Source organism: Macaca thibetana, chromosome 13 (assembly GCF_024542745.1).
Source record: "Macaca thibetana thibetana isolate TM-01 chromosome 13, ASM2454274v1, whole genome shotgun sequence".
In the NCBI taxonomy this organism is placed as follows: domain Eukaryota; kingdom Metazoa; phylum Chordata; class Mammalia; order Primates; family Cercopithecidae; genus Macaca; species Macaca thibetana.
In genome coordinates this window covers 82,083,254-82,105,850 of record NC_065590.1, presented here as the reverse complement: position 1 = coordinate 82,105,850, position 22,597 = coordinate 82,083,254, and the positions used below count along the sequence as shown (strand labels likewise).

The following is a 22,597-nucleotide window of genomic DNA, read 5'->3' as shown; positions in this document are numbered from 1 at the left end:
GATCCAAGCTCCTCCACAGTAGACAAGGCGCTTCATCACCCAGCCTTGGCCCCTTTCCAGGGCCATTTCCCAGTTCTCCACCTTGCATCCTGGCACTTCAGCATGCACAAACATTCACACTGCTAGAACGTGGCTTTCCTGGGTCTCCATTGTCCAAACTGTTTCCCTAACTAGAACATCCTTCCTCTCTCCAGCCATCCAGGAGCTTGACTGACATCAGGATATAGCCCATCCATCGGTCCCTGTTCTCTGAAGCTCTCTTTGGCCACTTTTCCTACCAGGGGCATGAGGTATGACCTCCTCTGACTTCCACAAAAGTCCATCCCCATCTTGTCAGTGCATGTGGCTGTTTTAGTCAGATATGTATTTCTTGGAATTTGTCTATTTCATCTAAATTATTTAATTTATTGGCTTAAAATTATTTATTATATATTTTAAGCATCTGGGATCTATAGTTTTGTCCCTTTTCATCTCTGATATTGGTTATTTGTGTGTCCTCTTATTTCTTGACTATTTATCTTGTTTTGTTTTGTTTTGTTTTTTTGAGACAGAGTTTCACTTTTGTTGCCCAGGCGGGAGTGCAATGGCACCATCTCGGCTCACCACAACTTCCGCCTCCCGGGTTCAAGCAATTCTCCTGCTTCAGCCTCACAAGTAGCTGGGATTACAGGCATGTGCCAACACACCCGACTAATTTTTTGTATTTTTAGTAGAGATGAGGTTTCTCCATGTTGGTCATGCTGGTCTCAAACTCCCGACCTCAGGTGATCCACCTGCCTCAGCCTCCCAAAGTGCTGGGATTACAGGCATGAGCCACCGTGCCTGGACTCTTGATTAGTTTTCTTAGGGGGTTATCCACTTTATTAGTCTTTTTAATAATGCATTTTGTTCTGTTAATTTTCTGTACTATATGTACACTTTTTCATATTTCTGAAATTTTTACTCTTATTATTTCTTGCCTTCTATGTCTACGGGTTTAATTAGCTATTCTTTTTCTGTACTCATGAGTTGGAAATTAAATAAATACTTTTACTTAGGTAATTGATACTGAACCATTTTTTCCCCTCTTTTTTTTTTTTTTTTTTTTTTTACATTTCCTGGGCTGGTCTTCAACTCTTGGGCTCAAGTGATCCCCCTGAGCCTCCCTAGTAGCTGGGACTGTAGATGCATGCCACTGTGCCCGGCTCCTTTCTTCTTTCTTTTACATATGTATTTATGGCCATATTTTCTAAGTACAGCTTTATATGCATCCCACAACTTTTGATATGTCACATTTCGATTACCATTTGTTTAAAATATCTTTTTATTTTCATTGAGATGTCTTCTTTGACCTATAGGTTATTAAAATATATTCTGCTTAACTTCTAACCCTTCCAATTCATACCACCAACTTAGAAAAAAAGAAAAAACTTCTAAACCTTGGGGATGTTCCAGTCATGTTTTTAAACTAATTTTTTGCTTAATTCCCTAGTAGTCAGAGAACATGCTCTGTTTGATTTCAGATCTTGAAAATTTTTTGAGGCTTGCTTAACAGATAAACAGAGGGTTCATTTTGATTAGGGCTTCGTGTGCACTCCAAAAGAAGTGTCTCACTGCGCTGTATTCTGTGACTCTGTATATTCGCAAATATTCTATATCCTTGCTCTACCTATACCCTTGCCAACTATTTGTCATCTTATTATGTTAGTTACTGAGAAAAGCATGCTTTTGAAATCTCTCCACTATTTTTGTGGATTTTTCTATTTGGTCCTGGCATAAAAACAACACAACTCAGCCAGGCACAGGGGCTCACGCCTGTAATCCCAGCACTTTGGGAGGCCGAGGTAGGCAGATGACCTGAGGTCAGGAGTTTCAGACCAGTCTGGTCAACATGGTGAAAACCCGTCTCTACTAAAAATACAAAAGTTAGCCAGGCATGATGGCACGTGCCTATAGTCTTAGCTACTCCGGAAGCTGAGGCAGGAGAATTGCTTGAACCCGGGAGGTGGAGGTTGCAGTGAGCCAAGATCGTGCCACCGCACTCCAGCTCGGGTGACAAGAGCAAGACTCCGTTTCAAAAAAAAACAAAACTCTATGAATTAAATGGTGAATGTGGGTGGAGGGTAATGTAGGATTAAGGATAAAGATGGCAGAAAGGGCCAGGTGTGGTGGCTCATACCTATAATCCCAGCACTTTGGGAGGCTGACGTGAGCAGATCATGAGGTCAGGAGTTCGAGACCAGCCTGATCAACATGGTGAAACCCCATGTCTACTAAAAATACAAAAATTAGCCAGGCATGGTGGTGCGTGCCTGTAATCCCAGCAACTTGGGAGGCTGAGGCAGGAAAATCACTTCAACCTGGGAGGCGGAGGTTGCAGTGAGACAAGATTGCGCCTCTGCACTCCAGCCTGGGCAACAGAGCAAGGCTCCATCTCAAAAAAGAAGAAGGAGAAGGAGAAGAAGAAAAAGAGAAAAAAAGAAATTCTGAAATCCAGCCTGGCACACGTGACCACGTGACCAGTTCCTTCAGGATGCGGTTCCACTGCCTAGAATGATTCTCCGAAGCTCTTGGTTCCATCCTCTGGGCTCTTGGTCTGTTCTCTGTGTTAGCATTCCTTTTGCATAATAGCCAAGATTTGCACCTGAGTAATTATCTTGTTTTTTTCCTGCCTATGATATTTCAGGGGTTCAAAAGCTTCTTTTTGTTTGTCCAGCTTGACCACTGCCTGTCATATGGATTAAAGGGGACAATTCCTATAAAGCTCTTAGAGCAGGGCCTGACCCCTAGTTAGTCCTGTACAACTGCTAGCCCTTAACCTTAATACTATGGGAGTGCTGGTGAGAAGGGAGGAGGGAAGAGGAAGGAAGGAAAGAAGGAAGGAAGGAAGGAAGGAAGGAAGGAAGGAAGGAAGGAAGGAAGGAAAAAGGAAGGAAGGAAGGAAAGAAAAAGGAAGGAAGGAAGGAAAAAGGAAGGAAGGGAGGGAAGGAAGAAATAAAGGAAGGGAGGAGGGAAGGAGGAAGAAAGGGAGGAAGAAGCAAGGAAGGGAGGGAAGGAAGAAATAAAGGAAGGGAGGAGGGAAGGAACGAAGGAAGCAAGGAAGATAAGGAAGGAGGGAGGGAGGGAGGGAGGGAAGAAAGGAAGGAAGAAATGAAAGAAGGAAGGAGGGAATAAAGGAGGAAAGGAAGTAAGACAGGAGCAGACACAGGGTCTTTTGGACAGGGTAGCTGATGGGCTCGTTGGGAGACCCTGCTTGTGAGGACTCCTGGGGCCAGGGCGATTCACCTGCACCTGGCTGCGGGCATGCCAGGTGGCCGTAGACGTAGGGCTGGGGCTGCTCTCATCATCCCAGCTTTTCACCTTTGAGGTTTTAATTGGAAAAGAGATGTCACCAGCCTGTGAGTGCGTTACAAGGGCAGGTGCAGGGGAGGCTGATGACTGAGAGGACAGCAACAAGGACAGGGTGGCAGAGAGCCCAACATGGGGCAATGGGTGAGGAGGTACAAGGAGGGTGACCTTGCTGTCAGCCTCCAGGTACTGGGGCTGGTAATGGGGGACATTACACTGGGAGAAGAGAAGACTTAGGGATGAAGCTGCCTCGTGTCTGTGTTTTGGGGACCTTGCTGGAGCAAGCACCAATTCATGCTTTGAGGATCTGAGCGAGGAGCCCCAACTCCTCCCTGGCACGCCCTTCTTCACTCTCTCTCCATAGTCTCCATGGACAAGCTGGGGGCAGCTGCCATCCCTGCCTCATGGAATAACAAGTGTCCCTTCTCGGTGCTCCTTAGGCTCAGCCAGGGCCTCTTCATTCCTGCTGTTGTTTGGTCCAGAGGGGCCCTTGGGGCTGCTCCGCTGGTGCCCGTTGCCTGCAAGGACACAGCTACCATTATCAGTGCCTGGTAGAGAGTTGGTGCTTGAAAAATATTTGTAGAGCGAGGGTAGAAGGGGATGAATGAGGAAGGGAGACCCTCTCCCTCTTAACCCTCAGTTTGTAGAAACTCATAATTCTCTAAAACCCTCTTTGTCAGAGGCATTTGAACCAGAGCAACTCCATCTTGAATAGGGGCTGGGTAAAATGAGGCCAAGACCTACTTGGCTGTATTCCCAATGTTTAAGGCATTCTAAGTCACAGGATGAGATAGGAGGTCGGCACAAGATACAGGTTATAAAGAACTTGCTGATAAAACAGGTTGCAGTAAAGAAGCTGGCTAAAACCCACCAAAACAAAGACGGCCACTGAGAGTGACCTCTGGTCCTCCTCACTGCTACACTCCCACCAGTGCCATGACAGTTTACAGATGCCATGGCAATGTCAGGAAGTTACCCTATATGGTCTAAAAAGGGGAGGGATAAATAATCCACCCCTTGTCTAGCATACCATCAAGAAATAACCACAAAAATAGTTAACCAGGCCGGGTGTGGTGGCTCAGGCCTGTAATCCCAGCACTTTGGGAGGTCGTGGTGGGTGGATCATGAGGTCAGGAGTTCAAGACCAGCCTGGCCAAGATGGTGAAACCCCATCTCTACTAAAAATACAAAAATTAGCCGGGCATGGTGGCAGACGCCTGTAATCCCAGCTATTCAGGAGGCTGAGGCAGAGAATTGCTTGAGCCTGGGAGGTGGAGACTGCAGTGAGCCAAGATCGCGCCACTGCACCCCAACCTGGGCGACAGAGTGAGACTCTGTTTCAAAAAAAAAAAAAAAAAAAAAAAAGTTAACCAGCAGCCCTCCAGGCTGCTCTGCCCATGGAGTAGCCATTCTTTCATTCCTTTCCTTTCCTAATGAATAAACTTGCTTTCACTTTACTCTATGGACTTGCCCAGAATTCTTTTTTGTGTGAAATCCAAGGACCCTCTCTTGGGGTCCAGATTGGGGTTCCTTTCCAGTAACATTTCCGTACTCCCTCTGTAGGACACATGAACCTGAAACAGGGAAGTGTCTCCTCTTCATTGTGTCTGAATGAGAAATAGTCCGGTATCTTCCCCTTTATGTGCACATTCAAGAAATCCTGACTACTGCTAAAATTGCACTGGGGTTCAGAAAATGATACCCCAAAATATGGAACTAAAGAAGCAGCTTCAGTTCTTCGAAGAACCTTCAAAATCTTGCCCTGACCTTCCCCTCACTCCCGGTCTTTCTGATTTTTTCCAAAACACCAGAAGGTACTGTCTTTGGCATTTCCATATCTGACTAAGGAAACTTCTTCCCAAAAGAAATGCAATTGTCTGAAGGCTCCCTTCATAGGAATCTCATCAAATAGCCAGGAAAGAAAGATTAACCACCTGAGAAGAGACTGGGAGTATCACCACCTCCAGACAGAATTTTCATCCGTTTTTCTGAGGGCAACTCTCAGAGATAGCCTGGGGGGTTACCTGTGTAATAAGACAGGCTGCTTTCACAGTGATTTTTCTGTTTCTCACCTTCACACCAACTACCCAAAGAATAGAGAGGAACTTTGTCCCAGGCCATTGTTCCTTGGACGCATTCACTTTCCTAGAAAATCATTTACTCAAATGCCCCTCATTTTCCCTTCCCCTATCAAGAAATACATGCAGGCATCTAGACCTCACTGAGTTACTGGGTAATCATTCTCCCACCATTCTGCCGTGCTATACACATGAAATTAATTTGTTTATCTTGTTCCCCTATTAATCTGTCTATTAGCAGTTGATTTTCAACAAAACTTCAGAGGCAGAGTGAAGGGAGGAAACGTTCTCTGGGCACCCACAATTGTCAACAGAAACCCTAATTAAGAATCTCTCTGAGGGAAGCCCGATGGGGTTTGCAGGGCAGACATGGAACTGCCTCCAGAAAAGGACCTGAAGCCTGAAGCACAGCAGAGGAGAGGGTTATTGGTGCCCCAGATGGCCCGACAATTCAGGCGGATCCCACTGCCCCGCTTCATCCCTGCAACATGCCCTCCCCAGTCTCAGCCTTTTCATTGAGCTTCTCCCATTCAGCGCTGCAGCTGGGCCACTTCACCAGCCTTCGGTTTGACCTCAAGGGCAAAGAGGAATCAATTTGTGCAGAGAACTGGAATGAAAGAGATTTCAATTGACCTTTGAATGGGGTTTTAATTTGCTTTATTCCAGCCAAAGGGGCCTCGTGAAGAGACCCTTGAGACTGCTTTTATCCACTAATGCGCGCATTAGTGCAGCACTCTGGGCCAAGGTCTTCTTGGTCTGGGTGCCGCAGAGCACAGGGAGAGGGCCGGAGTCCATGCCCCTCCCTAGAGCAGGTTTTCAGCACCCTCAGGGCCCAAAGCAGAGTCAAGAGTGGAGGAAGGGCCTGGGTAATACGGTGGAACCCCATTTCTACAAGCATATATATATATATACAAAAAAAAAAAATTAGCCAGGCGTGGTGACGCACGCCTGTAGTCCCAGCTCCTTGGGAGGCTGAGGTGGGAGGATCCCTTGAACCCAGGAAGTGGAGGCCACAGTGAGCCGTGATCATGCCATTGCACTCCAATCTAGGCAACAGAGCCAAACCCTGTCTCAAAAAAAAAAAAAAAAAAAAGAGTGGAGGAAGAAGCACTGGGAGGGGGTGAGGTGACCTGGGTTCTGCCCCAGCTCTGTGGCCAGCAGACTCAGGGACCTGGGCCAGTCACCCCCCTCACCTGCACTCCCACCCCACCTCCAGGCCTCTCAGCCTCCTCATCTGAACAATGGGGGCGGGGAGGATGTGGTCCCTTTCAGGTCTGTCATTCTATGATTTTAGGCTCAGATCTAGAGTCAAGCTCTGTGATTAAAAAACAAACAAGGAATAGTCTTCCAGAAAGTGGCCCCTATTGGGCACAGCAGAGTCCTCTGGGCTGAGGAGCTAAGCTCTGTCCTTCTCTTTCTCTGGCCTTTCTTGTGTCCTGTTTCTCTCTGAGAATCTGCTCCAGTCTCCACATGTGGGTGGGCCAGTTCACTGCTCTGTTCACTCTGAATCCCAGAAGAAACCAATGGGGCCACTAATTACCAGCACTCCTGCTATAGGCAGCCACCCACGGGGTCCAAGTGACCTGTGGAAAGCCAGCCCTGGTCAAAGAGCCCTCTGAAGCCGCTCCTCACACAAGGCCGGTTCCGTGGGACACCCCAGTAGAGAGCCTGTAAGTTTGTGTGCACAGTCCTGCATCAGCAATGGCAGGTGCTCTCTTACCCTGAGCTTATTACACCTGGGTGTATTGCCATGTGGAGCCACATGTATTCTTTTAGAACCACTCCCTTATCCCAAGCCCTTTTTTCACACTGAAGGCTTGCTCCTCTGCAATCCAAGTAGACTTCCTGGAAGTGGTGTCTTTGCTGAAGATGTTGTGGACACTGTTAACAGACACACCAGCCCTTGCTAGATGACGTCCCTGCTGCCGCTCTTTCCAGACAGAGCTCAGGTGCCAGCGGCCACCACTCTGACTCAGTGGTGATCATAATGGTCCTTTTGTGGGGGACAGGCCTTTGTTAGAGCCTTGAGCACGACTGCTGCTTTTCCAGAAGAATGCAGAGTTCTCCAGCGAGCAGTTGAGGTAGGGAGACTGACGTGGTGGCCAGGAAGGACGCCACTAATGCACATCCATTAGTGAGCGCATCACAGGGTGGCATTCAGAAGCTTCTGAGCGGTCCTCCTTCCTCCAGACCCAACAATGGCTGTGTGGAGGGGACTTGAAGTGGCCTTTTTACAGGCACTCAGCTTAGTCCCCCTCCCAAGCCCCCGCCCCTGTTAGGTGCCCGTCTTCCATTTCCGTGCCTGCTGCTCAAAGGAATGGAGCAGCCAGGACGGCGAATGTAAGCAGCCCACCTGCGGCCCAAAGAGCCCTCACTGTGCCCTCAGTCCCATTGCCCCAGGAGAGGGACACCAGGCTGGGCAGAGCCAGTGCACAGTGACCTGCTATGCAGCAGCTCAAAGAGCCCATGACTCTGCATGCGTCTGTGCGTGTGCACGCACGTGTATGTGTGTGTGCGTGTGTATGTCTGATGGCAAGGGCGCAAGGACCCCTGAAATGGGTTTGAAAGGTAGTTGGTTTGTTTTTAACACACTGTCCAAAACCTTTATGTGCAGTTGAAAGTGATTCCTTTCCCAACATCCTCGTAGGCAGCTGTCCTTTGTGCCATTGAGGGGCTGGGGCTGGAGCCTTTGGCAGACTCCTTGGGGGAAACCCTTCCAGGCCAGGTCTAATCCGCCTGGAAGGCCAGTCTCTGACTTCAACATCTCATTTCAAAAAACATGTATTGGCTGGGTGTGGTGGCTCACACCTATAATCCCAAAAGTTTCGGATGTTAAGGTGGGTGGATCTCTTGAGGTCAGGAGTTCAAGACCAGCCTGTCCAACATGGCAAAACCCCGTCTCTACTAAAAATACAAAAAATTAGCAGGATATGATGGTGCGTGCCTGTAATCCCAACTGCTTGGGAGGCTGAGGCAGGAGAATCTCTTGAACCCGGGAGGCAGAAGTTGCAGTGAGCTGAGATTGTGCCTCTGCACTCCATCCTGGGCAACAGAGTGAGTGAGACTCTGTCTCAAAAAACAAAACAAAAACATGTATAAATTATGTTCCTTTAATTTATCCTTTATATTATAGTTCAACTTTCAGGTCGAAGTTATTTTTCTGTGTATTATGAACACAAGAAGGTTATATTATCAATGAATTTCATTTAAAGATAATAAATAAGGTCTCACTACTTACTTATTTACTCTTAAAAGGTTATTTTGCTGCCAATGGGAATGTAAAATATTACCACTTTGGCAAAGAGTTTGGCAGTTCCTCAAAATGTTAAGCATAGAGTTACCATATGACCCACGAATTCCCTTCCTAGGTGTATACTCAAACATTTTTTCACAAATTTTGATAAAATTTGTATGCTCACAGATGCATTATTCATAAGAGCCAAAAAGTGGTAGCAACCCAAATGTCTACCTACTGATGAATGGATAAATAAAAAGTGACAAATCCTTATAATGAAATATTATTTGAGAACAAAAAAATGAAATACTGGCCGGGTGTGGTGCCTCACGTCTGTAATCCCAGCACTTTGGGAGGCCGAGGTGGGCAGATCACCTGAGGTCGGGAGTTCGAGACCAGCCTGACCAACATGGAGAAATCCCGTCTCTACTAAAAATACAAAATTAGCCGGGCATGGTGGTACACACCTGTAATCCCAGCTATTCAGTAGGCTGAGGCAGGAGACTCGCTTGAACCCGGGAGGCAAAGGTTGCAGTGAGCCAACATCGTGCCATTGCACTCCAGCCTGGGCAACAAGAACAAAACTCTGTCTCAAAAAAAAAAAAAAGAAAGAAAGAAAGAAATGAAATACTGATATATACTACAACATGTATGCATATTTAAAACAACATGACGCTAATTGGAAGAAGTCAGACACCAAAGGTCACACGTTGTATGATTCCACTTATATGAAATACCCAGAATAGGCAAATCCATAGAGCCAGGAAGTAGATTAGTGGTTGCTCAGAGTTGGGAGTGTCAATGGGAAATGGAGAGTGACTGCAAATGGATACAGGTTTTTTTTTTTTTTTTAATTTCACATTTTTTGCTTTGTTTGTTTTTTGAGATGGAGTCTCACTCTGTCGCCCAGGCTGGGGTGCATTGGCACGACCTCAGCTCACTGGAACATATGCCTCCCAGGTTCAAGCAATTCTCCAGCCTCAGCCTCCTGAGTAGCTAGGATTACAGGCATGTGCCACCACACCCGGTTAATTTTTGTGTTTTTAGTAGAGATGGTGTTTCACCATGTTGGCCAGGCTGATCCTGACCACAAGTGATCCTCCTGCCTCAGCCTCCCAAAGTGCTGGGATTATAGTCGTGAGTGACTGCCCCAACCTATTTTAATAGTTTTTGAGGTACATGTGGTTTTTGGTTACATGGATGAGTTCTTCAGCAGTGAAATCTGAGTTTTTAGTGTAGCAGTCACTTAAGAAGTGCACACGGGTACAGGTGTCTTTATTGTACTGATGAAAATGTTCTAAAATTGATGATAGTTACACAGCTTGGTAAATATACTAAAAAGCCATTTTATTGTATACTTTAAGTAGGTCAATTGAATGGGTATTAATTATATCTCAAAACTGTTATTATTATTATTATTTGAGACGGAGTTTTGCTCTTGTCATCCCAGGCTGGGGTGCAGTGGTTCAATCTTGGCTCACTGCAACCTCCGCCTCCCAGGTTCAAGCAATTCTCCTGCCTCAGCCTCCCAAGTTGCTGGGATTACAGGCACACACCACCATGCCTGGCTAATTTCTGTATTTTTAGTAGAGATGGGGTTTCACCATGTTGGTCAGGCTGGTCTCGAACTCCTGACCTCAGGTGATCTGCCCACCTCGGCCTCCCAAAGTGCGGGGATTATAGGTGTGAGCCACCATGCCTGGCCTCAAAACTGTTATTTTAAAAGTTATGATTTTGGAGGAAAATGGGTAAACAAATTGTGGTGTATTCATAGGCTGGAATACTACTCAGCAATAGAAAGGAGCTACTGATACGTGTGACACCATGAATGAATCTCAAACCATTATGTTGCATAAAAGAATCCAGACAAAAGACAACTTACCTTGTGATTCCATTTTCATGAAGTGTGAGAACAGGCAAAAGGAAGCTATTCAAATGGGGAGTGGCTAGAAAAGTTCCCAGGAACTTTCTGCGGTGATGGAAATGTTCTGTATCTTGCCTGGTGGATCGACTTTCGCTGAACTGTGAACTTTGTTCACACAATGCACAGTGTGCATTATAATGTATGTTATTACACACCGGAAGAATATGTAATAAAGCTGAGAATCTCTGTTTTAGACACTTCATTCAAAAAATATAAAAAACAGCTTCTCTCTTAAGAAATCAAATTCTCCTTTTGAGTAGTTGCCCTTTCCTTTTTTTTTTTTTTTTTTTTTTTTGCTTCTTAGGGAATTTTCAAACACACAAAATATAGAGAGAACCCACATACAGTGAACCCATGTGCCCACCAGTCATCAACCTTTTGTTATTCTTGCTTTAAATATTCCCTCCAAGATTTTTTTTGAAAGTTGTAAGACAAATCCCAACCATCATGTCATCATCTCTATAAATACTTTGCATGGATTGCTGAGAGACAGAACTTTCAAAAATAACCCAAAGACTCAAGAGCAAACTCAAAGAAGTCAACAAAACCTTCATCTCATCTTACATCTTCTTTCTTCACTTACATCTGGACTGTGTTCAACTTTCTCACTTTTTTTTTTTTCAGACAGAGTCTTGCTCTGTCATCTGTTCTAGAGTGCAGTGGCATGATCTCAGCTCATTGCAACCTCGGGTTCAAGCGATTCTCCTGCCTCAGCCTCCCTAGTAGCTGGGACTAGAGGTAGCCACCCCTACGCCCAGCTAATTTTTGTATTTTTAGTAAAGATGAGGTTTCACCATGTTGACCAGGTCACCTCGGGTGATCTGCCAACCTGGGCCTCCCAAAGTGCTGGGATTACAGGTGTGAGCCGCCGCACCCAGACTTCCCGCTTGTTTTAAGTGCCCTGTTACTTTTTTTTGTTCCAATCTGGATCCAGGCAAGGTCCATATATTGCATTTGATTGATATGTTTCTGAAGTCTTTCTAGATCTGTAACAATTTCCCTTCTTTCTTTTATGTCATTTATTTTTGAGGGAGCATTTTTTTTTCACATCAGCCAGGTAATGTGCTGATGTGGTAGCAAGGTTTGAGGAGGCACATTTCACACCGTAGCATGAAAACTCAATCACCATGAGTATGAACCACAGGAGGAACTGGGAGCACTATTTAATTGACCTCAGATGATATATTTTTGTTTTATGGGTGTTATTTCATAATCATAAACTTAATTCTGCAACCCAGCTAGATGTGGAAGGGAATAAGGAAAATATGGAACCCAAAGAACTGCAGCGAGAGCACAAAGACCATAAGATACTGTGAGCAAATGGGGAGCAGGGGTGCTCTCCTGAGCTATAGAAGGAATGGTCAGGAGATGAAGATAAAACACAAGTCAAATTTACTGGAGTTGTCCACAGTCAGCAGTGGTGATCTTCTTGCTGGTCTTGCCATTCCTGGACCCAAAACACTCCATGGCCTCCACAATCTTCATGCCTTCTTTCACCTTGCCAAAGACCACATGCTTGCCATCCAACCACTCAGTCTTGGCAGTGCAGATGACAAACTGGGAACCGTTTGTGTTGGGTCCAGCATTTGCCCTGGACAAGATGCCAGGGCCTCTATGCTTCATGATGGAGTTCTCATCATCAAATTTCTCCCTGTAGACAGACTTGCCACCAGTGCCATTATGGTTTGTGAAGTCACCACCCTGACACACAAACCCTGGAATAATTCTATGAACACAAGAACCCTTATAACCAAAGCCTTTCTCTCCAGTGCTCAGAGCATGAAAGTTTTCTGCTATCATTGAAACTTCATCTGCAAACAGCTCAAAGGAAGCACAGTCCAAAGGCTTACTATCAATGGCAATGTTGAAGAACATGGTGGGGTTGACTATGGCTGGTAACAGAGGGCTCCAGGCAGCAGTGGTGTCTGGAGAAGCCAGTATCCTTTACTTACCTCTGCTTCCACTGTCTCCTTTCCTCAGTGTAACTTTGGGCCTTGGCGGGGTTAAGACCTACTCCTGCAGGGGCCAGTGACCCTCTGCCTTCAAATTCTAAAAGCTTCCCAGAGCAGTAATGGGTCATACTATAATTGCCCAATGGCTTCATCTTGTCTGTTGCCTAGAAAAGCCAATGCACGGAGAACAGCAGGTTTTTGCAACAGAGAAATAGTTTAATCATCACAGGGCTAGCCAAGCAGAAGGACAAGAGTTTGTTATTATTCAAACCAGCCTCCCCCAAAATTTGGAGACTAGGGTTTTTTTGGTTTTGTTTTTGTTTATGTTTTGAGACAGAGTTTTCCTCTTGTTGCCCAGGCTGGAGTGCAATGGTGCAATCTCGGCTGACTGCAACCTCCGCCTCCTGGGTTCAAGTGATTCTCCTGTCTCAGCCTCCCAAGTAGCTGGGACTACAGGCATGCACCACCACACCCAGCTAATTTTTTGTGTTTAGTAGAGATGGGGTTTCACCATGTTGGTCAGGCTGGTCTCGAACTCATGACCTCAGGTGATCCGCCCGCCTCAGCCCCCCAAAGTGCTGGGATTACAGGCATAAGCCACCACACCCAGCCGTGGAGACTAGGGTTTCTAAGGATAATTTGGTGGGCAGGAAGCTAGGGAATGAGGAATGCAGATTGGTTGGGTCAGGGATAAACTCATACGGGATTGAAGCTGTCTGTCTTCTTGCTGTCTTTAGTTCCTGGGCAGGATCACAAAAGTAGTTGAGCCAGTTTACCAGTCTGTGGGGTACCAACTGTTTCATCAGAATGCAGGATCTGAAAATACCTTGAACACCAATCTTAGGTTTTATAATAGTGGTGTTATCTATAGGAGCATTTAGGGAGGTTAGGAATCTTGCGGCCTCTGGCTGCATGACCCCTAAAAATGCATAATTTTTAATCTTGTGGCTAATTTGTTAGTTTTCCAAAGGCAGTTTCACTCCCCAAGCAAGGAGGGGATAGTTTTGGGAAGGACTATTATCATCCTTGCTTTAATGTGAAACTACAAACTAAATTCCTCCCAGAGTTAGCTTGGCTTATATCCAGGAATGAACAAGGACAGGTTGGAGGTTAGACGCAAGATCGAATCAGTTAGGTCAGATTTCTTTTACTGTCATAATTTTCCTATGTCAGATTTTTCTGTCATAATTTTTGCACAGTTTCATTATCCCTAAGGGGCCAACACTCTGTGGGCCAGTAGCTCTGTATCCAAACATATACGCACCATTTTGGGGACTTTCAGTGTGGGCTATGCACATATGAGAGGACTGGCCTGGGTGAGACTGGGGAGATCTCTGACCTGAGAATGAAACTGGTCTCAGTAAGTGGAAGATGCATTATGTTAAGATTCTCTCCCGCCCCTCTTTTCCTTTCTCCGCCATCGTGGCGTGTTCTTGCCTCCACTTCTCGCCATGTCTTCTCACAAGACTTTCAGGATTAAGCGATTCCTGGCCAAGAAACAAAAGCAAAATCGTCCCATTCCCCAGTGAATTCGGATGAAAACTGGAAATAAAATAAGGTACAACTCCAAAAGGAGACACTGGAGAAGAACCAAGCTGGGTCTATAAGGAATTGCACATGAGATGGCACATATATTTGTGCTGTCTGAAGGTCACGATCACATTACCGTATCAAACTGAAAATGTCACCACTCTCTGGAGAGTTCGACGTATTTTCCTCTCTGAATCTATTATGAATGCGTTGGTTGGCTGGGTTCAGTAATAAATATGTGAGGCCTTTCATTTCAAAAAAAAAAAAAAAGATTCTCTCCCAATCATTCAAGTGTCCATTCAACAAATACAGGACAGGTGCGGTGGCTCACACCTGTAATCCCAGCACTTTGGAAGGCCAAGGCAGGGGGGACCACCTGAGGTCAGGAATTCCCGACAAGCCTGGCCAACATGGTGAAACTTTGTCTCTACTAAAAATACAAAACATTAGCCAGGTATGGTGGTGCACAGCTATAATCCCAGAAGCCTGGGAGGCCGAGCCACGAGAATCACTTGAACCTGGAAGGTGGAGGTTGCAGTGAGCCGTCTCAAGCCTGGGCAACAGAGTGAGACTCTGTCTCCAAAAAACAAAACAAAACAGAACAAAAAAACACAAATCTCCGACTCTGTGCCAGGCACTGACTAGGAGGCAGCATTCAGCAGACGACAAGACACAAGCTCTCTCCTCCTGGGGCTTCCATTCTGGCAAGGGGAGGGAGGGAATAAGCACAGGTGAACATCCGCTATGTCTGATGGTGATCCACACTTTGGAGAACCATAAAGCAATAGGGATGAGTGGAGCGTGGGGTGGTTAGGGAAGGCCTCTGTGATAAGGTGACACCAGAACAGAGACCTGAAGGAAGTGAGGGAGAAAATCATTCCGATTCTGGAGCAAAGGCACTCCAGTCAGGAGAGACAGCAAGCACAAAGCTCAGAGGTGGTTGCAACTTTTGCGTGTTTGGGCAACATCAAGCATGTGGCTGCTGGACCCAAGGGTGCCGGAGAGGGAGCAGCAGGGGTGCAGAGCTCCGTGGTGCCTCTGAAGGGCCTGGGCTTTTACTCCGAGCAAGATAAGAACAGGCCCTGTCCTCCTGGGGCTTCCATTCTGGCAAGGGGAGAGAGGGAATCAGCACAATGCTTGTGCTATGCTGGACAGAGGAGTGGCCCCATCTGATCATCTTCTCAGGGTCATGTGGCTGCAGGGTTGAGGACAGACTAAGGGAGGGAACACAGCTGGGAGACCAGTGCAGACACCCAGGGAGCAGATGTTGGTGACGCGGACCAGGGTGGATGCAGAGGAGGAAGGAGTGGCTAGAGTCAGACACACTGTGAAGGTACAGCCAGCAGAATTTGTTAAGGGATTGGATGACAAGTGTGAAAGAAAGAATCTAGAATGAATCCACATTTTGGGCCTGAGTAACTGGAAAGACAAAGACAAGTTTCCATTTACTGCTGTGAGAAAGACTAAGAGAAAAGCACGTGTGGGGGCAAGATTAGGAGCTTTGTTTTGGACGTGTTGATTTAAGTTAGATAACCAGTGAAGCTCAAGTAGGTAGTGAGATTTCTAAGTCCGGGGTGCAGGAAAGAAAGAGGCTCAAACTGGAAATGTAAGTGTGGCAGTCATCAGTGTATAGATAATATCAGAAGCCAAAAGACAGGAATTCAATGAGGTCTTAAGAAAAATTCCCAAAGGATTTTTTTTTTTTTTTTTGAGACAGAGTTTCGCTCTTGTCACCCAGGCTGGAGTGCAGTGGTGCTATCTTGGCTCACTGCAACCTCCGCCTCCTGGGTTCAAGCTATTCTCCTGCCTCAGCCTCCCGAGTAACTGGGATTACAGACATGTGCATCACACCCAGCTAATTTTTGTATTTTTAGTAGAGACAGGGTTTCTCCATATTGGCCAGGCTGGCCTCAAATTCCTGACCTCAGGTGATCTACCCGCCTTGGCCCCCCCAGAGTGCTGGGATTATAGGCGCGAGCCACTGCGCCTGGCCTCAAAGGATTTTTTTTTAATTGACAAGTTGATTCTAAGATTCATCCAGAATAATACATTTTTTTTAAGCCAAAAAGATTCTGAAAAGGTGACATCTGACCTCCCACTAGATGCCTTGCCTCGAGGGGTTGGGCTTGATGTTCTGTCTCTGGCTCTGCAGCAACGGTCAAAAGAGAAGCCTGGAGTTTCCAGGATCCAGCCGACGCCCTCCCAGTGGGACAAGCTGGTTCAGGGCTCACACACCTATTAATGCATAGATTCCTGCTCTCACTTGCATCTTGTTCTTCTCAGATTCCTTATTTTCTTGCCAATTTGGCAATACTTTTTTTTTTTCTTTTGAGATGGAGTCTTGCTCTGTCGCCAGGCTGGAGTGCAATGGCGTGATCTCGGCTCACTGCAAACTCTGCCTCCCGGGTTCAAGCGATTCTCCTGCCTCAGCCTCCCAAGTTGCTGGGACTACAGGTGCGTGCCACAACACTCAGCTCATTTTTGTATTTTTACTAGAGACTAGGGTTCACCATGTTGGCCAGGTGGTCTCAATCTCTTGACCTCATGATCCACGTGTCTTGGCCTCCCAAAGTGCTGGGATTATAGGCATTAGCCACTGCACCTGGCTGCAATGCATTTTTTTTAAATGGTTTAAATATATTGTTTTAGGCTGGGCATGGAGGCTCACACCTGTAATCCCAACATTTTGGGAGGCTGAGGAGGGTGGACCACCTGAAGTCAGGAGTTTGAGAACAGCCTGACCAACATGGAGAAACCCCGTCTCTCCTAAAAATACAAAATGAGTCAGGTGTGGTGGTGAATGTCTGTAATCTTAGGTACTCGGGAGGCTGAGGCAGGAGAATCGCTTGAACCCGGGAGGCGGAGCTTGCAGTGAGTCGAGATGGTGCCACTGCACTCCAGCCTGGACGACAAAGCAAAACTCCATCTCAAAATAAATAAATAAATAAATAATTTTAAGCTTTTTCAGTCATGTTCATTGGGAAGGGACTTCAAGGTACCTTGTCTGCCATACTGATGGACATAGAAGTTTCACATGGAAACTTTCTGGCCAGGATGCATATTCCTTTTCTCAAATATGTTTATTGTTTGTTTAGAGGCATTTCTAAACAACTCTTTTTGAGGCATTTTTTTTTTTTTTTCTGAGACAAAGTCTCACTCTGTTGCCCAGGCTGGGGTGCAGTGGCATGATCTCGGCTCACTGCAACCTCCGCCTCCTGGGTTCAAGCGATTCTCCTACCTCAGCCTCCCGAGTAGCTGGGACTACAGGCCTGCGCCACCACGCCTGGCTAATTTGTTATATTTTTATTAGAGACAGGATTTCACCATGTTGGCCAGGATGGTCTCAATCTCCTGACCTTGTGATCTGCCTGTCTCAGCCTCCCAAAGTGCTGGGATTACAGGCGTGAGCCGTAGCGCCCAGCTGAAGCTTTTATAGTTCTGAACTCCATGTAAAAACTACTCACTTACAGCTGGGCACGATGGCTCATGCCTGTAATCCCAGCACTTTGGGAGGCTTTTGTATTTTAGTAGAGATGGTGAAATCCCATCTCTACTAAAAATACAAAAAATTAGCTGGGTGTGGTGGCACGCACCTGTAGTCCCAGCTACTTGGGAGGCTGAGGCAGGAGAATCGCTTGAACCCTGGAGGCGGAGGTTGCAGTGAGCCAAGATCGAATCACTACACTCCAGCCTGGGTGACTGGGTGACAGAGCAAGACTCTATCTGGAAAAAAAAAAAAAAAAAAAAAAAAAAAAAAAAAAAAAAAAAAAAAAAAAAAAAAAAACCTACTCACTTACAGTATATTTTGGAGACATCACTGATTCCAACAGCACAGGTCTTTTTCAGCCAGGTCAGATCCTTGTCTATACAAGCAAAACGATCTGGTCACATGTGTTATTCTGGAACAATCTTTTTTATTTTTCTTCCCATCAAAGCACACTGTGGCTCCTCTACATTCTTCCTTCAGTGCCACGTCAATTGGGTGGTTACGTCTGCGGGGGCTTCTGCATGCAGGGAAGAATTTCATTTTAGTTTTGATCAATATTCAGTAAAGTACAATCTAGGTTTCTTCAAGCCTTTATAGACAAAAGTTCAAAATCTTAAATTTACCTGTAACTCAAATTATTATTCATTTTCACTTCATCTTGAATGAAGGCTCAACTAGCACATAAATATGGTAAACGAAGTCTCTCAGATATGAACTCAATTTGTGTTTGATTCTGTTTTCTTAGACACTTTAAGCTACATTTACAAATGTGACATATCTGATTCTGTTAAACACTCCACACATGAAGCCTCAGCAAATCTAGCAAGCAAAAGCCTTCTTAACCCTTAAGCAACTCTGAAAAACCAATAAATCAATCATATTAAATTCAACTTCCTTAAGGGTTAGAAACATCTTTTAAAAACAAAAACAAAAACGTAGTATACATGAAGAAACACACTTGTATAAATAGAACTTTTAAAGAGTATCAATATCATATGTTCCAGTTATCTGGAACTCCTGGCCTGCAGAGGTCCTCGCTTCTTTGTCTCCCAAAGCGCTGGGATTCCAGCCATGTTCCAACTATCTGCAACTGTTTAACAAACCATCCCAAATTTTTCTTTTTTTTTTTTTTTGAGATGAGTCTTGCTCTGTCACCCAGGCTGGAGTGCCATGGCACAATCTCAGCTCACTGCGACCTCTACCTCCTGGGTTCAAGTGATTCTCCTGTCTCAGCCTCCTGAGTAGCAGGGATTACAGGCGCATGCCACCATGCCTAGCTAATTTTTGTATTTTTAGTAGAAATGAGGTTTCACCATGTTGGTCAGGCTGGCTCATCCCAAACTTAATGGCGTCAAACAATAACCAATGTATGCTGCTCGTGAATTTTCTGGAGATCAGGAATTTAGACAGAACACAGCAGGGATGGTGTGTATTTCCTGCACAACATCTTGGGCCTCAGCTGAGAGTTCTTGAATGACTGGAAATAATTCAAATATCTGAGAACTGGGGCTGGGCACAGTGGCTCACACCTATTATCCCAGCACTTTGGGAGGCTAAGGCGGGAGGATCACTTGAAACCAGGAGTTTGAGGCCAACCTGGGCAATGTGGGGAAACCTCATCTCTACTGAAAATACAAAAATTAGCCAGGTATGGTGGTATGTGCCTATAATTCCAGCTACTCAGGAGGCTGAGGCAGGAGAATCACTTGAACCAGGGAGATGGAGGTTGCAGTGAACCGAGACCGCTCCACTGCCCTCCAGCCTGGGCAACAGAGCGAGAGTGTTTCAAAAAAAGAAAAGAAAAGAAAAACACTTTAAATGAATAATACATAAACAAAAAGATCCCTCCCTTATATTCTGTCACAGTATCTGAAATTCCCATATCCCAAAACAACCCTTTAGGTTAAGGCCTTGTCTTAAAGAGTACAGGAGCAGGCTTTGAGGGGACCATCCGCATGCAGCCGAATGTCCCATCTGTTCATGCTTTTGACTTTGCCGTGAAGGCCATTCTCCACCAAAGGTACCTCTGTGAACACGTGCCACTACATGAGAAGCATGTGAAGTCATTTACAGGCAACGGGCATGACAGAAAGATCAAAGGCCTTGGCGGAGAAGGGCATGTCTCCTTAAGAATCCTGAACAGTGCGGCGTGTGCAATTACTGGTCCTTGAAAGGCGTCTATCGGTGACCTTGAAGAGAGGCTGCCAAGTGATGTTAGCTTTTAAGGTTGCAGGTGAGACTAAGCCCTGCAGAAGAGCGAGATTCCACGAACAGATGGCCTCGTGAGGAGGCTGGTGGGGCAGAGGGAAAGTCTGAAAGGGGCACCGAGGCAAAGCGCAAGACCACGTGTTTCCCACAGACCGGGCTCTCTGCTAAGCCCCAGCTAGAAAGAGTCAGAAAGACAGTCTGTTCCCTAACAGATCACGTGGTTAGTCTGCCCAGGGAGACCAGAGCACAATAAGGGTATCAGAACAAAAAGCAGAGCCAGGCGCACCCAGCCTCAGGAGCCCCGGCCGGCCGTTGCATCCCACGCAAGACACAATGGGAAAACAAGCCCACCACTAGATAACCATTTCTCACCGCTCAGATCAACATAGGTCGTTAACTGTGCTCATATCCAGGGTTCAGCAAGATGCAAAGAAACTGATGCTCCCATTCATGGCTCAGGGAATGTAAAATGAAACAATTTTACTGGAGAGCAATCTGGATTTATGTATCCATATTTTCTTTCTTCCTTTCTTTCATTCTCTTTCCTTCCTTCCTTCCTTCCTTCCTTCCTTCCTTCCTTCCTTCCTTCCTTCCTTCCTTCCCTCCCTCCCTCCTTCCCTTTCTTTCTTCTTCTTTTTTTTTTTTTCAGATGGAGTCTTGCTCTGTTGCCCAGGATGGAGTGCAGTGGTACGATATCAGCTCACCACAGCCTCTGCCTCCTGGGTTCAAGCGATTTTCCTGCCTGAGCCTCCCGAATAGCTGGGACTACAGGTGCGCACCACCATGCCTGGCTAATTTTTGTGTTTTTAGTAGAGGGAGGGTTTCACCATGTTGACCAGGCTGGTCTCAAACTCCTGACTTCAAGCGATCTGCCCGCCTCAACCTCCCAAAGTGCTGGGATTACAGGCGTCAGCCACTACACCCAGCCATGTATCCATATTTTCAATGGCCCATTACCACAGATATCCCAGTTTTAGAACCTGATCTTAAGAAAATAAAGATATATGTAGAAGGGTTTTTGTATTTATAAAAGAAAAAATGGGCTAGGTGCAGAGGCTTATGCCTGTAACCCCAACACTTTGGGAGGCTAAGGTGAGAGGATCACTTGAGGCCAGGAATTTGAGACCAGCCTGGGCAGCAGAGGGAGACCCCATCTCTACAAAAAATAAAAATAAAAAAATTAGGCCGGTGTGGTAGCACACACCTGTGGTCCCGGGTACTTGGGAGGCTGAGGTGGGAGGATTCCCCCAGATTCAAGGCCGCAGTGCACCATGATCATTCCACTGCACTCCAGCCTGGGTGACAGAGCAATACCTTGTCTCTAAAAATAATAATAATAATAATAGTAGTAGTAGTAGTAGTAATAATGAACTAATTAAAAAGAAAAAAATGGAAACAACATGTCCACCACTGGGGATTGGTTTAATAAATCGTGATGCTAATACTTGCCTGACTATAAGCCCCAGGAAAGCAGGCAGCGAGCGTTTCACCAGCCCTACACACCTAACACATAAGACAGTGTCCAGCACATAGTGGGCATTTGTTCAAAGAAGGAAGGCAGGACCGAGTGAACACAGAGGAAAGCAATGTTCCGTAACATTTTAAAGGAACGACACTGAGCTCTAGTACTAATGTGGAGAGTTACCCACAGTATATTGTTGAATAGAAAATACAGGTCCCAACAGAGCATGATGGGTTTATACATGCATTTGTTTAAGCCTGGAAGAATTCAGAGGAAAATCAAACTCAAAGGGTTTGGAAAGGATACTTTGGAGGTATTAACAGTGCTTATTGCCAGGTGAGTTAGATTGTGGGGTCTTTTCTATGTATTCTTTTTGTCTACGTTTTCTGACTATTCTGTGATAAGCACATTTTGATCTTATAAGAAAAACAACACTGGGCACGGTGGCTCACACCTGTAATCCCAGCACTTTGGAAGGCCAAGGCGGGCAGATCACTTGAGCCCAGGAGTTCAAGACCAGCCTGGGCAATATGGTGAAACCCTATCTCTACTAAAAATACAAAAATTAGCTAGGCATGGTGACGGGCGCCTGTAGTCCCAGCTACTTGGGAGGTTGAGGTGGGAAGATCTCCTGAGCCCTGGGAGGTCAAGGCTGCAGTGAGTTGTGATCACACCACTACACTCCAGTCTGGGTGACTAAGCGAGTCCCTGTTTCAAGAAGTAAAAGAAGAAAAAAGAAAAACAAAGCTATCTTAATTTGTAAAAACAATAACGTGGATATAAATTCCTGACCCACAGAATCCTTGAGCATAATACAATGATTATTCTGAAGCTGCTAAATTTAGGGGTATTATCAGTAACAGTCACCAAAACAATGATATCTGACAGAGTATTCAGCCTTTGTAGCTCATGGTTTCTAAATGCTGGATACTTTTCCACTCCAGAGCTATGCTACAATTTGTCCAACCAACCATCCACCTATGCTCATATATGTACGTTTCTGGATTTTATTCTTCACTGATTCAATAAATGTGTGTTGAGGATCTACTATGTGCCAGGCAGGAGAGAGGGGCCAGGTGCGGGAATCTCCAGTAAACAAAGCAGGCTTTGTTCTAAAACCTTATGTTCCAGTGAAAGACAGACACTTAAGAAAGTAAACAATCAAGTAACTGTATAATTACAAATTGTGTTAAGTACCATGGAGGGAAACAGAACTCCTAAGAATCTCTAATATGGTGCCACATTGGAAAATTATCAGGATTATGATAATAATAATAAGCATTGCAGGGAATGAAACAGGCAATTAGAAGCTCTAGGGAGAGAAAAATGCTGTATGAGGAAGGAAATATAATCAGAGTACAAATTTGTCTTTGCAGTGAACAATATTTACATAG

At 45.6% G+C, this 22,597-nt stretch overlaps 1 protein-coding gene, 1 non-coding gene and 1 pseudogene across 2 annotated transcripts in view; 1 reads left to right on the top strand and 2 right to left on the bottom strand.

The window, feature by feature from the left end:
* PTRHD1 (peptidyl-tRNA hydrolase domain containing 1) overlaps positions 1-1,135 on the bottom strand; it is a 385,343-nt gene extending 384,208 nt beyond the window's left edge. Inside the window, exon 1 of the mRNA XM_050753691.1 lies at positions 1,132-1,135. The gene's annotated coding sequence lies outside the window, so the exon portion shown is untranslated. The remainder of the gene's footprint in view (positions 1-1,131) is intronic.
* A 10,476-nt stretch (positions 1,136-11,611) lies between these two features.
* Positions 11,612-11,714, bottom strand: LOC126934572 (small nucleolar RNA U13). The gene has a single exon (XR_007719034.1). It is a non-coding gene; the product is annotated as a small nucleolar RNA U13 (small nucleolar RNA).
* Positions 11,715-13,919: 2,205 nt separating this feature from the next.
* LOC126933681 (60S ribosomal protein L39-like) lies at positions 13,920-14,300 on the top strand (annotated as a pseudogene).
* Positions 14,301-22,597: the final 8,297 nt, after the last annotated feature.